Here is a 10,433-nt window from a genome sequence, read left to right on the forward strand (position 1 = left end):
CTGGGCCTTTATACCTCTCTCAGGGGAGTAACTCAGGTTCTATAACAGGGCTCTTGCATTCTGCTGTCCCGCGTGGCTCCCATCCCCTCACAGCAAATGGACCCCACGTGTTCTCTGGCATGCTGGCAGCTTAGGGACCAATAGCTGGTTTCTCCACCGCACTCTCTCTGCCTCAGCACCACTGGAGGCTGTCCTGGGACTGTGGACTTAAGCTCCTGTCCCTAGCCGTCCTGATTCCCACAATCCCCCCCCCCAGATCCTTTGCTCTTTTGGAGTGCTTTCAACCTGTCTCCAAGTTAATGCTGGTCCCCAGACACAGGGCACTCTCACTCATGGGTTATTACTTTCCAACTGGTTGCCTCTGGTGGCTCCCTGCTCCTTTTGTTTATCTTCCAATATCAGTCTGCCATTCCCATGCCACTTTACCTGCCCACTGGCGTCTTCTCCCCCTGTAGAGATCCAGACATGTATAATTCTGATCTCAGGCTGATTTCATGGGTGATTGGAGTTCTTTGATAGGTAATCAGTTCACTTTGGGGTAAAGGTGAAAAGGCACCTCTTCCTACTTCCACGCCATCTTGTCCCCTCCTTCCTCGATGGGAAATTTGAGATGTTCCAAATGGCTAGAATTCCTTTTGCAGGACAATTGAAACATGTTGGATGGCTTAAGAACGTCCCATATGGAACAACTCCAGAACAGTGTACTCAAATTTGATGCCTGGGAAGCCCTGTTCATATTTCAATCATCTCCTTGGGATAGGAGAATTTCAATCTGCTGACTCTGGGGGAGCAACCAAGGGGGGTGTGTTGAAATGGACTCTCCTGCAGATGGGTCATAATATGGGTTTGTGGCCATGGAGACCATGGAATGGGGCAGTGGCAATGGGACCCTGAAGGATTCTCCTAGCCAGAGGTTTTAACAGAGCTCCAAAGAGTATATTTCCTATGTGGAGATGAGATGTGTTCTGGTCGGTGCCTCAGGAATCCCCTGTATGCTGGTATTGGAAACCAGTTCTCTGTAGAGACATGTCTGGAAACAAAAACAATGGATCCGATTAGGGCCTATGGGCCTGTCCAGTTCAATCTTCATGGGGGGACATCTGTCTACACGTCTGAGTGGAGGTAGTTGCTTAGCTAGTGTCAGATCAAACCTGTTTGTCCTGGGGGGGGGCGAAACTTTTGGGATAGCCTCAGGCACTTTGGAGGTTTCTCCTAATTTGGGCGGTTGCTGCCAATGGAATGGGCAGAATACCCTTGGAGAAGGCATGCACAGTCCTGAGGTGTCACTCCAGGGACCCCATCCTGGAGGGTGTGTGGGCCAGGGCTGCGGGGACGAAGTCTGAAAACACAAACTTGGCTTAAGTTTGGGGACGTAGGTATGGTAGGTCAAATCTAAAGACCATGAGGAGAACTCTTTGGGATATGAACAAAGGGCGAGATTGAGGTGCTTGCTCAGGCTTTTGTCTCTGGATTTTGAGTCACTGATGGCCGTGGAATGTCGAGGTGGCCTCATGGCTCCCTCTCTGGGGATTTGGTCCGATCTCAAGATGATTTTTGAGGTGATTCTGTGGGATGGGAGGAGTCTCATCTGTTTTTTTACCTCAGGTGTCCCACCAAAAGAGGGATTCCAGAGCATAGCCCTGGGGAGGGGCGAATGGACAAAACAACCTCTGATTAAGAATGGGGGACTAGGGACATGACAAGCCCCATATGCAGGCTCTTGGTCCAGCCACAGAAAAGCCTTACTTGAGGACAGGACTCATGCTGAGGGTCACAATGCGTGTTTGTGCCCAATGCAGCACTCAAGAATGGGTGGGGGCTCATGGGCCATGCTGATTTCTCCTACACTGAACGTTGGAAAACATGCCAACCACAAGGATTCTTGCCACGGGGAAAGTGGAGTTCTGATTTCTGCATCACTTTCACCATTGAGTCTTGATTGGAGTTAAGGTCTAGGTTGTGAAGCCTGAAAAACGAGGTTGGGAAGAGATGACGAGCTAAGGCGATAGCGGGTCTGATGTGCTCAGTGTGCGGCCAGCTGTCTGGTCGGGAGGTCTGGGCTCAGGCTGTGTCAGACAGGGCATTAGTGCTCAGGGTAGACTGTATAATTAGGGTACAGTAGAGTTGTGTGCAGGTTGATCCTCATTTAGTGTCTCTGGGTAGCCCCATAGGGCAACATTTATCTTCTGGAGCACAGGAAGAGTGCTGCATTGTGGCTCCGGAATTGCCATCCTGAGGGCCTGTGGGCCAAGAGTTTGAGGATGGAAGTCTAAGAACACAAGCTAGGCATAGGTTTCGGGGGGAGGGCATGGCAGGCACACTCAACAGAGCTGAATCAAGATCTCGTGTATCTGAAGTCAAGGCGAGGATCAGACATTGGCTCAGGATAGAGTTCCTGTCCATGATGGCCCCTTCATGAAGGGGGCGGGGCATCACCAAGCCATGGAGGTTTTCCCACAATGAGAGTTGTGAGATTCTCCAAACCACAAGGATTCTTTCTGTGGGACAATTGAGACCTGTTGGATGGCTCCAGGACATCCCATAGGGATGACTCCAGAGCAGTGTTCTAAGGATGGATGCCTGGGCTGCCCACCTAGCATTCCAGTTGTCTCCTTGTGATAATACAGGTTAGATCTGCTGGGTCTGGGGTAGAAACCAAGGGCGCTGAGCTAAAATGGACTCTCCTTTGCATGGGTCATAAGGTGGGCTTGTGTCCTTGGGTACCCTGGAATGGGGCGGTGGCACTAGGGTCCTGAAGGTTTCTACTAACCAGAGGTTTTGACACAGCTTCCATGTGCAAGTTTCCCATATGGAGACGATATTTCTTCTGATGGTACCTCAGGAAACCCCATATGTGCCTATTGGAAACCAGGCCTCTGAAGAGAGATGGCTGGAAAGCAAAGCAATGGATCTGATGAGGTCCAAGGGGCCTGTCTGGTTCAATATTCTTCTCTTGGGACATATGTCTCCGGGTCTGAGTGGAGGTAGTTGCTCAGCTGATGGTAGATAGTCCCTGTTTGACCTTGGCAGCCTACTCTCTTAGGATAGCCTTGGGGACGTTGGAGGTTTCTCCTAATTTTTCTGATTGGTGCCACCCCAACATTTCATGGCCATCGTTGATACAAAATCCAGACAAAAGCCTCAGCAAGTGCCTCACACTCACTCTTTGTTCATATACCAAAGAGTTCTCCTCATAGTCTGTAGATCGGGCCTGCCATACCTCCATCCCCTAACCTAATCTGAGTTTGTGTTTTCAGGCGTCTTCTGTCACAACCCTGGCCCACACACCCTCCAGGCTGGGGTCTCTGGAGCCACAAATCAGGACAGTGACTGCCCGCTCCAATGGAATTCTGCCCATTCCAACGGCCACAACCGTACTAATTAGAGGAACCTCCAAATTCCCCAAAGTTATCCCAATGGTGTAGGCCCCCTGGGACAAAGAGGCGATCTGCCACCAGCTGATCAACTACCTCCATTCAGAACTGTAGGCAGTATCCCCAGAGAAAAACATTGAGAAAAACAATCAGATCCATTGCTTTGATTTCCAGTCATCTCTCCCCAGAGGCCTGGGTTCCAATACCAGCATATGGGGTTTCTTGAGGCACTGATCAGAACAAATGTCGTCTCCACATGTTAATCGTGCTCTTTGGAGCTGTGTCAAAACCTCCAGTTAGGAAAATCTTTCAGGGCCCCACTGCCACCGCCCCATTCAAAGGACTCCATGGACACAAACCCACATTATGACCCATCCGCAGGAGAGTCCATTTCAAATCAACCTCCTCTGTTGCTCCCCCAGAGCCAGCAGAATGAACCTGCCTTGTTGCTAGGGAACAATTGGAATGCGAGTTGGGCTGCCCAGGCCTCCATCATTAGAACACTGCTCTGCAGAAAACCCTCATGGGATGTCCTGGATCCATCAAACAGGTCTCGACTGTCCCACAGAAGGAACCCTTGCAGTTTGGAGCATCACACAATCCCACCATGGGAAATCCTCCATGGCCTCATAATGCACCCCCACCTTCATGAAGGGGTTATCATGGATAGAAACTCCATCCTAAGCCAACGTCTTATCCTTGCCCAGACTTCAGATGCACAAAATATTGATTCATCTCTGCAGAGTGTGCGTGCCGTGCCCTCATCCCGAAACCTAAGCCTAGCTTGTGTTCTCAGATCTGTACTCACACTCCAGGCCCACAAGCCCTCCAGTTGGGAATTCTGGAGACACAATGCATCACTCTGCCTGCTCTGCAGAAGAAAAACGTTGCCTATGGGGCTACCCAGAAATGCCAAATGAGGATCGACCTGCTCACCACTTGACTGTACCCTAATTATACAGTCTAGCCTGGGCACTGAAGACTTTCTGACACAGCCTTAGCCCAGACCTCCTGACCGACACCCAGACAGCTGGCTGTACACTGAGCACATCAGACCCACCATGGCCTTAGGTCGTCATCTCTTCCCAACCTCGGTTTTCAGGCTTCAGAACCTAGACCTTACCTCCACTCACCTCCCAGGGGTGAACGTGATGCAAAAATGAGAACTCCTCTGTCCCCATGCCCAGAATCCTTGTGGTTGGCATGTTGTCCAATGGTCACTGTAGGAGAAACTAGCGTGCCCAGGTGGCTACGCCCATGCTTAAAGTCCACGTTGGTCACAAACACGCATTGTGACCCTCAGCGTGTGCCTTATCCTCAAGTAAGGCCTCTTAGTGGCTGGAACAAGAGCCTGCATATGGGGCTTGCCATTTCCCTAGTCCCCCAATCTTAACCAGAGGTCAACATGTCTAGTCAACCCTACTCAGGGTTCTGCTCCATAATCCCGCTATGGTGGGACACCTGAGGCAAAAAAATACCAAAAAAAAAAAAAACCTCCTCCCATTCACAGAATGACCCAAACACTTGGAATTGGGCCAAATCCACAGAGAGAAAGAAGCTTCCATGGCCCATGAGGCCACATCAACATTCTACGGCCACGGTTGACACAAAATCCAGAGAGAAAAGCCTGTGCAAGCGCCTCACATTGGCCCTTTGTTCGTAGCCCGAAAAATTCTTCTCACAGTCTGTAGATCGGGCCTGCCATAACTCCATTCAAAAACCTAATCTGAGTTTGTGTTTTCAGACTTCTGTCACCATAGCCCTGGCCCACACACCCTCCAGGCTGGGGGCCCTGGAGCCACATGCCAGGACTGTGCCTGCCCTCTCCAAGGGAATTCTGCCCATTCCATTGACCACAACCGTACAAATTAGAGGAACCTCTAAAACCCGGAAGCTATCCCAATGCTGTAGGTCGCCTGGGACAAACAGGGGCGATCTGCCACCAGCTGAGCAACTACCTCCACTCAGACATGTAGGCAGATGTCCCCAGAAAAAACACTGAACCTGACAGGCCTCTAGGCCCTAATAAGACAAATTGCTTTGGTTTCCAGTCATCTCTCGCCAAGCCCCGGTTTCCAATATCAGCATATGGGGTTTCCTGAGGCACCAATCAGAACAAATGTCGTCTCTGCATGGGAAAGTTGCTTTTTGGAGCTGTATCAAAACCTCAGGTTAGGAGAATCCTTCAGGGCTCCAGTGCCACCACCCCATTCCAAGGTCTCCATGGACATAAACCCACATTAGGTCCCATCTGCAAGAGAGTTTATTTCAACTCAGCCCCCTTGGTTGCTCCCCCTGAGCCAGCAATCAAACCTGTCTTCTCGCTAGGAGGCAACTTGAATGCGAGGCATTCTGCCCAGGCATCCATTCTTAGAACCCTGCTCTGGAGTCGTTTCCTATGGGACATCCTGGACCAATCCAACAGGTCTCAATTGTACTGCAGAAGCAATCCTTGCTGTTTGAAGCATCTCAAAATTCCCATTATGAGAAATACTCAATAGCCCCTGATGCCTTGCCCCCCTTCATGAAGGGGCCATCATGGACAGAAAGTCCAACGTGAGCCAACGTCTGATACTCGCCCTGAGTTCAAATGCACGATTCAGCTCGATTCAGCTCAATTCATATCTGGAGAGTGTGCCTGCACTGCCCTCTCCCCTAAACCTAAGACTAGCCTGTGCTCTCATATTTATTTCCTCACACTCCTGGCCAACTAGCCCCCAGTTTGGGAATTCTGGAGACACAATTCAGCACTCTGCGTGCCTTCCAGAAGTAAATCTTTGCCCTATGGGGCTACCCAGAAATCCCAAAAGAGGATCAACCTGCATGCAACTCGACTTCACCCCATTTATACAGTCTACCCTGGGCCCTAATGAACTGTTTGACACAGCCTGAACACGGACCTCCCAACCAAAGCACAGACAGCGGGCCCCACACTGAGCACTCAGAACCACCATGGCCTTGGATTGTCATCTTTTCCCAACCTCGTTTTTCAGGCTTCAGAACCTAAACCTCACCTCCAATCAATGCCCAGTGGTGGACGTGATGCAGAAATCAGAGCTCTTCCTTCCCTGTGCCCAGAACCCTTGTGGTTGGCATGTTGTCCAATGTTCAGTGTAAAAGAAACCAGTGTGCCCAGGTGGTCCCGCCCATGTTTGAGGCCCACTTTGGGCACAAACACGCATTGTGACCCTCAGAATGTGCCCTGTCCTCAAGTAAGGCCTGTCAGTGGTTGTACCAAGAGCCCACACATGGGTCTTGCCATGCCCCTAGGCCCCCATTCTTAATCAAAGGTCCATTCGCCCCTCCCAGGGCTTGGCTCTGGAATCCCTCTTTTGGTGGGACACCTGAGGGGGGGAAAAAAACAGAAAGGACTCCACCATCCCCCAGAATGAACCCAAATTCTTGGAGTCTGGCCAAATACCTGAAAGGGATTCTCGTTCATGGCCCATGAGGCCAACCCATCATTCCTCATCCATCGTTGACACAAAATCCAGTGACAAAAGCCTGAGCAAGCGCCTCACACTCGCCCTTTGTTCATTTCCCAAAGAGGTCTCCTCAAGGTCTGTAGACCATGCCTGCCATACCTACGTCCCTTAATCTAAGCCGAGTTTCTGTTTTCAGACTTCTGTACCCACAGCCCTGGCCCACACACCCTCCAGGCTGGGACCCCTGGAGCCACAACTCAGGACTGTGCCTGCTCTCTCCAAGGTAATTCTGCCCATTCCATTGTCTACAACCATACAGATTAGGAGAAACCTCCAAAGACCCCGAGGACTTCCCAATAGTGTAGGCCATCTGACACAAACAGGTGCGATGTGACACAAGCTGAGCAACTACCTCCAATAAGACCCGTAGACTGATGTACCCAGAGAATCAGATTGAACCAGACAGGTCCCTAGGTCCTAATCAGGTACATTGCTTTAGTTTCCAGACATCTCTCCTCAAGGCCTGGTTTCCAATACCAACATATGGTGGATTCCTGAAGCACTCATCAGAACAAATCTCGACTCCATAGTGGAAATGTAATCTTTGGAGCTCTGTCCAAACCTCCGGTTAGGAGAATACTTCAGGGCCCCAGATCCACCGCCCCATTCCAAGGTCTTCATAGACACAAATGGACAATATGACCCATTCTTAGGAGACTCCATTTCAACTAAGCCCCCTCTGTTACTCCCCAAGAGTCAACAGACTGAACCTGCCTTGTCACTAGGAAATAATTGGAACGTGAGGCAGGCACACCACACATCCATCCTTAGAATCCTGCTCTTTCATCAAAATCAAAAGTTTCTGCACAGCAAAGGAAACAGTCAAAAAAACAAAGAGGCAACCCACGGATTGTGAGAAGATATTTGCAAATGACAGTACAGACAAAAGGTTGATATCCAGGATCTATAATGAACTCCTCAAACTCAACACACACAAAACAGGCAATCATATATATATATATAAAACGGGCAGAAGATATGAACAGAGACGTCTCCAATGAAGACATACAAATGACTATCAGACACATGAAAAAATATTCATCATCATTAGCCCTCTGGAGTCATTCCATATGGGACCTCTGGAAGCCATCCAACTGTTCTCGAGGATCCTACAGAAGGAATCCTTGTGGTTTGGAGCATCACACAACTCCCATCGTGGGAATACTTACATGGCCTCTTGAGACTCTCCTCCTTCATGAAGGGGCCATCATGGACAGAAAATCCAACCTGAGCCAAAGTCAGATGCTGGCCCTGAGTTCAGATGTACAGGATCTCTATTCAGCTCTGCAGACTGTGCCTGCCATGCCCTCGCCCCAAAACCTAAGCCTAGCTTCTTTTCTCAGACTTTCGTCCTTACACTCCTGTCCCACAAGCCCTCTAGATTGGCAATTCCAGACCACAATGCAGCAATATGCCTGTGCTCCAGAAGAAAAACGTTGCCTTTAGGGGCTACACAGAAACCTCAAATGAGGATCAACCTGCACGCCAATCGACTATACCCCAATTATACGTCTAAACTGGGCACTAATGCCCTCTCTGACACAACCTGAGTCCGGACCCCACGACCGACACCCAGACAGCTGGCCTCACACTGAGCGCACCTGACCTGCCATGGCCTTAGATCGTCATCTCTTCCCACCCTCGGTTTTCAGACTTTAGAACCTAAACCTTATCTCCAATTACAGGCCAGGGTTTAACAAAATGCAGAAATCAGAACTCCTCCTTCCACATGGCAAGAAACCATGTGGTTGGCATGTTGTAGAACGTTCAGAGTAGGAGAAACCAGCTTGGATCATGAGGCTGCACCCATGCTTGAGGGCCAGATTTGGCACAAACTCGCATTGTGATACTTAGTGTGAGCCCTGTCCTCAAGTAAGACCTCTCAGTGGCTGGAGCAGGAGCCAGCATATGGTGCTTGACATGCCCCCAGGCCCCCATTCTAAACCAGAGGTCGGGTTGTCCAGTCGCCTCTCCCCAGCGCTCTTCTCTGGAATGAGTCTTTTGGTGGGACACTTGAGGTAAAAAAAACAGAAAGGATACCTCCCATACCAAAGAATGACCCCAAAGTCTTGGAATTGGTCTAAATCCCCAGAGAGGGATACTAGTCCATGCCTGATGAAGCCACCTCAACATTCAACGGCTATTGTTGAAGCAAAATACAGAGACAAAAGCTTGAGGAAGCACTTCACATTTGCCCTTTGTTCATATCATGAAGAGTTCTCCTCACCATCTGTAGATCGTGCCTGCCATACCTATGTCCCCAAACCTAAGCCAAGTTTGTGTCTTCAGACTTCTGTCCCCACGGCCCTAGTCCACACACCCTCCAGGATGGTGCCCCTGGAGCCACACTTCACGACTGTGCCTACCCTCTCCATGGGAATTCTGCCCATTCAATTGGCCCCAACACTACAGATTTGGAGAAACCTCCAAAGACTCCTAGGCCATCCCAATACTGGGGGCCTCCCGGGACAAACATGGGCGATATGAAACCATCTGTGCAGCTACCTCCACTCAGACCCGTAGACAGATGTCCCCAGAACAGAAGATTCACCTGAACACGCTCCTAGGTCCTAATATGATCCATTGTTTTGTTTCCAGACATCTCTCCTCAGAGTCCTGGATTCCAATACCAGAATATAAGGGTTTCCTGAGGCACTGATCATAAAAAATCTCATCACCACATGGGAAACTTGATCAATGGAGATGTGTAAAAACATCCGGTTAGGAGATTCCTTCAGTGCCCTGGTACCACCGCCCCATTCCAAGATCTCCATGAACAAAAACCCACATTATGACTGATTCTAAGGAGAGTCCATTTCAACTCAGCCCCGTTGGTTGCTCCCCCAGAGCCAGCAGATCGAACCTGTCTTGTCGAGAGGATACAATTCAAATGTGAGGCAGGCTGCCCAGGCATCCATCCTTAGAACCCTGCTCTGGAGTCATTCCCGATAGGAGGTCCTTGAGCCATCCAACTGGTCTCAATTGTGCCACGGAAGGAATCCTTGAAGTTTGGAATGTCACAACTCCCATCGAAGGAAAAACTCCATGGCCACATGATGCGCATTCCCCCTTCATGAAGGGGCCATCATGGACAGAAACTCCAACCTGAGCCAACGTCTGATCCTCGCCCTGATTTCAGATGCACGAGATCTCGATTTAGCTCTGCAGAGCATGCCTGCAATGCTGTCACCCCGAAAACCTGGCTTAGCTTGTGTTCTCAGACTTACGTCCTCACACTCCTGGGCTACAAGCCCTCCAGTTTGGGAATTCCAGAGCCACAATGCAGCACTCTGACTGCCCTCCAGAAGAAATTCGTTGCCCTATGGAGCTACCCAGAAACCCCAAATGAGGATCAACCTGCAGGCCACTCGACTGTACCCCAATTATACAGCCTAGCATGAGCACTAAAGCCCTGTCTGACACAGCCTGAACCTGGATCTCCCGACCGAAATGAAGACAGCTGGGGCAACACTTCAGGACTGTGCCTGCCCTTTCCAAGAAAATTCTGCCCATTCCATTGGCTACAACCGTACAGATTAGGAGAAACCTACAAAGACCTTGAGACCATCCCAAT

At 50.1% G+C, this 10,433-nt stretch overlaps 1 long non-coding RNA gene across 1 annotated transcript; it reads right to left on the minus strand.

Annotated features, from left to right (window-relative positions):
* Window positions 1–960: 960 nt before the first annotated feature.
* On the minus strand, window positions 961–3,659 carry LOC309857171. Its single transcript, XR_014307502.1, has 3 exons — window positions 3,581–3,659; window positions 2,771–2,890; window positions 961–1,030 (listed from the first exon to the last, which is right to left on the minus strand). It is a non-coding gene; the product is annotated as an uncharacterized lncRNA (long non-coding RNA).
* Between the last annotated feature and the right edge of the window lie 6,774 nt (window positions 3,660–10,433).

This window comes from Mustela nivalis (genome assembly GCF_964662115.1).
Source record: "Mustela nivalis genome assembly, contig: HAP1_SCAFFOLD_455, whole genome shotgun sequence".
Taxonomy (NCBI): domain Eukaryota; kingdom Metazoa; phylum Chordata; class Mammalia; order Carnivora; family Mustelidae; genus Mustela; species Mustela nivalis.